The 4,229-nt window shown below is 41.4% G+C and overlaps 1 pseudogene; it reads right to left on the bottom strand.

The window, feature by feature from the left end:
• Window positions 1–2,658: 2,658 nt before the first annotated feature.
• On the bottom strand, window positions 2,659–3,531 carry LOC102018991 (annotated as a pseudogene).
• Between the last annotated feature and the right edge of the window lie 698 nt (window positions 3,532–4,229).

Here is a 4,229-nt window from a genome sequence, read left to right as displayed (position 1 = left end):
AAAAAAAAAAAAAAACAGAGAACATAGCCTCAGAGGATACCACTCTTGGTATGGACAACTCACGGTACTAATGGTGAACTCAGAGAAGGAAGAGAACCCTCCTCACTGTACTTCTCACTGAAGTGCAAATTGTTCTCCAGAACCTCACAAGTTCCTATAGCTTCTGCCAGCACCATACTCTATGGAGCTAAAACCAAGTCCTTCTATCTGAGCTGGAGGCAAGTATGCAATGCATGAGCAATGCTTGAGCCATGCTGTCCTTCCCGACCTGGGTTCCCTTGGTGCCAATGCAAAAATCTCTCCTCTCTTCACTGACCCAGTAACCCTCTCCCCCACTCACTACCACAAGGTTCAGCCATGTCTGCACACCAACTAAACTCATTCTGCAAACACACACACACACACACACACACACACACACACACATATGTATGTACCTCTAAGTGGAAGGTAAACAGAAAGAACAAAGGAAAAGGATGGTAGATTATAGAATGTTCTAATCAAAAGGGTCAAGAGGAAGGTGATTCATGCAAAGATGAAGAAAATGATAAAAGTAACATTGAATGACTTTTAGAGATTCAGAAAAGATGATGTACTTTTCTCTTCTTTATTTTAAAGAGAAAAGAACAAAAACAAAATAACAAAGGCATAAACAAAACAACATAAAACCACTAAAAACAATACAGAATTTCAAAACAAGGTGATAGGATATTAACCGTAGTTGTAGTATTACATATTGTTATCTTCAAAGTGGTTATTCAGATAACTACATATACGCTGGTCAAAAGAAAAAATATCTCAACCTCTATTTAAACACTTAGCCAAACTACAATTTCATGTGATTTAACCAAGTGCCTGGTTGATTTCTGCCTAGTATCACTGCTGAGAACTTGCCTCCTCCTCTCCATCCATAGGCTTACAGTGGGAACAGCTATCTTCCTACAGAACAGCCTCCACCCACCCACTGACCATGGACCAAAATCTGCTACTCCAGAATTTGGAGTGACCACCAAAAGAGACAGCTCAGCCTTAAGGAAAAAGAGAGGAGGAATATAAGCTGCAGAAGTTGCAGGTAGCAACTGCATTCCTGCCTCTGACCTGCAGTGAAGCCCAATCTGTCTCTGCTTGTGGGTTTAGCCACAGATCCCAGACAATTCTGTTTGCCAAAACTAGCTCAAGTGGTTGTTGTTAGTTACAGCCAAAAGAATATTAGTTAAGAGAGACATGTAATGAGGCAAGAATGATTGTTAGAGGAACTTGAGAGCAAAGCCATCACTCTCTGCAAAAGAGTAAGGAAACCAAGTTCACATATACAAGTAAGGACATGCTGAAGGCTGACTGACAGAGATGGGACTGTGGACACCGAATTCTCCCCAGAGGCCACTAACATCGTAACAAAGAGAAGGAGCAGTTACCGTGTGAAAGAAAACAAGTGTCTGCAGTGTTTTGGAAGCATGTAGAAGGGGACCAGCTGTAAAAACTGAGGCTAGGAAAGAAACCTGAACGCCATATATTGTGACTTGCTTCTGGAAAGGCAAAGAATTGAACAAATGACATTTGACCTTGTGTCTATACATCCCATGGGGTTCAGAGACCCCGACAACAGCACTGCCACCCAGAGACTGTCCCCTTTACTTAGATCTGGAAAACTGAGTCCCAGATTTCTCAGCTGATGACACTATTCTCAGGAGGACCAATGACGGTACAGATGGGAAGAAGTTCTGCAAACTTGCAGTCAGTCCCCCAGTACAAAAGAGAAATCGCTATGTAACAGTCGTCACCCAATTGCCTAACTGAAAATATGGAAGGACAGAATGAGAAGAGGCATCAATGAAAGAAAATCAATTCCCAAAAATTATCAGTACCCGGAATCCTGACTTCACAATTCTTGTACATAAAGCCTTTCTGTGACTTCCTGCCACCTCCAGAAAAGTCCAGAACCTGTACATTGTGGTTCATGGTTCCAGTCACCACTGTGGTTCCTACCTGTGCCCCTAATAGCCAGCTGAAGCATATCACCTTCCTTGTGGACACAAATTTCTTTTTTTTAAGTTTAAAAAAGCTGGTCATTAATTTATTGACATATTAAGAAAGTGGTAGATTCCTACACTTCTGTTGAGTTCCACCATAAAATGGAACAGTAAAATTATTTTTTAAATGTAATACATAGAACACAAAATGAATTTGTAGCAAACCCTAGGAAATTCTTTTGTTATAAATTACCCAAAATTCAGCACCTGCCTGGCAAGTGCAGTGTCCTGAGTTCAATTCCTGGTACCGGAAAAAAAAAAAATTACCCAAAATTGATAAACAGATCCCTCCTAACTTGCATTTTGTTTAAAGTAATAACTTTATACCTTACAAATAAATTTCAAGTATGAAAAGTGCATTATTGCAATAATAACTCTTTGTAAGTCCAAAATTCTTAGTTTATAATAGAACTATAAAGTTTAAAAAAAGTGTAAAACCATCAGTGCCATCTGCTGCAGAAGTCCAACATCTTCAAATGTTGTTTAACAAGTTGCAGCAAAACATACCTGGAAGCAACACGTAACTGAAAGGAAACTACTCGTGTTTTTACCACTTTACATTATTATCATCTTTAGTATTCTCCCTTTCCAAATAGAAACTCACACGCTCCATAATGTTACTCTTGAATCAGCCATTCTGTGCAGTTGCCACTTGCATGTTTCCAAAATCATCATCTTCTTCATGTATTGTCTCCAAACTAACTAAGGTACCAAATTGTACAGATAAGGACCTTTCTATCTGGAATGGCAACATCACCTGTAGTGTTAATTTTGCTAGGTAGATAGCTTCATATTCCTGAAGGTGAGGGACAAATCCAGCATTAGGATTAATACAAAATCTTCTTTCTTGCACATAAGCAAATGCATTTCTATACTTCATCCCAAACGTTACCATAATGTATGCCATAACAAAAGCAGCACTTCTGGCGATCCCTACATTTCCATGGGCAAGAACTTTTCCTCAGTTTGTAAGCTCCCATCAATAAATTTCTTAGTCATAGGAATAAAACATTATATTTTCCACTGGATCATCTGCAATATCAAAGACTAACTACCCAAATAATTGTTGAAAATTTGCTCCAATAAAGTTTGCTTCAATATTTTGTTATATGCGCATTATGTGAGTTAGTCCATGTTTCTGTAGTATAAGCAGCTTGCTTTTCATAGCAGAAGAATATGGGCCTAAGAACAATGCAGGGAAAATTTAGGGCATCTCTCATTTCATAGCGTAGGTCCACTCTTTGGTGTCCTCCTTGCACTGTTGGAGTGAGGGGAACTCCAGCTTCATGTCCTCCACGGCCCAGGCTCCGCGAGCGGGTGGGGTGAGAACTCGCAGCGGAAGGAAGGAAGCGAGGAAAGGAGGGAGGAAGGGCTGGAGGAGCGGAGGATGGGACGGGGGGCGGGGGCCTGGGGGCAAAGGGGTCCCGAGTAACACCCGCGAGGGCGTCCCAGGGGCGGTGGTGGTAAAGGCAACCAAGAAGCGGAGGGTTGTGTGGCTCATGCGCGGCCGCCATGCTGCTCGACACAAATTTCATTTCTTGCCTCTTTATCACTTTTATTTTGGCTCAAGACAGTTTAACAATCATCTTTGTCCTTTTGCAATTTTTTTGTAGTGCTGGAAATTGGGCCCAGGCCCTGAGCACACTAGGAAAATGCTCTACCACTGACCTACAACCCTCCACCCCATTTTTGTCTCTTTGAATGCCTCCTCTCATTAATATTTTTTTGGCTACAAATAATAAAAACCTCTTTAGGAAACAAAGACAATTCCCTGGAAGGATATTGCCTAAACCTGCCTCGTTTGGTTCATTCCTTAAACCTCTGGAAAAATGCCTGGGCCCTGCTGGATTCAACGCCCCACCTCTGTGCTCACATAGCATTCTGGACAGTGTTTTTTGCCGTCTTCTTACCGTTAGACCACGTGCTCCAGAGGATGAGGACTGTATTCCCCAATGTCAGTCCTTTGTATGGTCGGTTCTGAGAATTCCAAAAATATTTGTGGGATACATATACAAATTATTGAAAAGGCAAATTCTCGCTGGGAGCCAGTTTAATGGATGGTAATTATTGTCAACATTTAAATTCCGAAACAGTTATTTTTACCCATGGAATCCTATTCCTTAGCTGTCAGTTTCAATCAGGTTCACGTAGGTTGTGCCTGCCTCATCCTCTCTGGCGCCTCTCCCACAGCAGAGCCGA

This window comes from Chinchilla lanigera, unplaced genomic scaffold (genome assembly GCF_000276665.1).
Source record: "Chinchilla lanigera isolate Chin_1 unplaced genomic scaffold, ChiLan1.0 scaffold00150, whole genome shotgun sequence".
NCBI classification, from domain to species: Eukaryota; Metazoa; Chordata; class Mammalia; order Rodentia; family Chinchillidae; genus Chinchilla; species Chinchilla lanigera.
The sequence above is the reverse complement of the archived record's forward strand: the minus strand, read 5'-3'. Positions and strand labels throughout refer to the sequence as shown.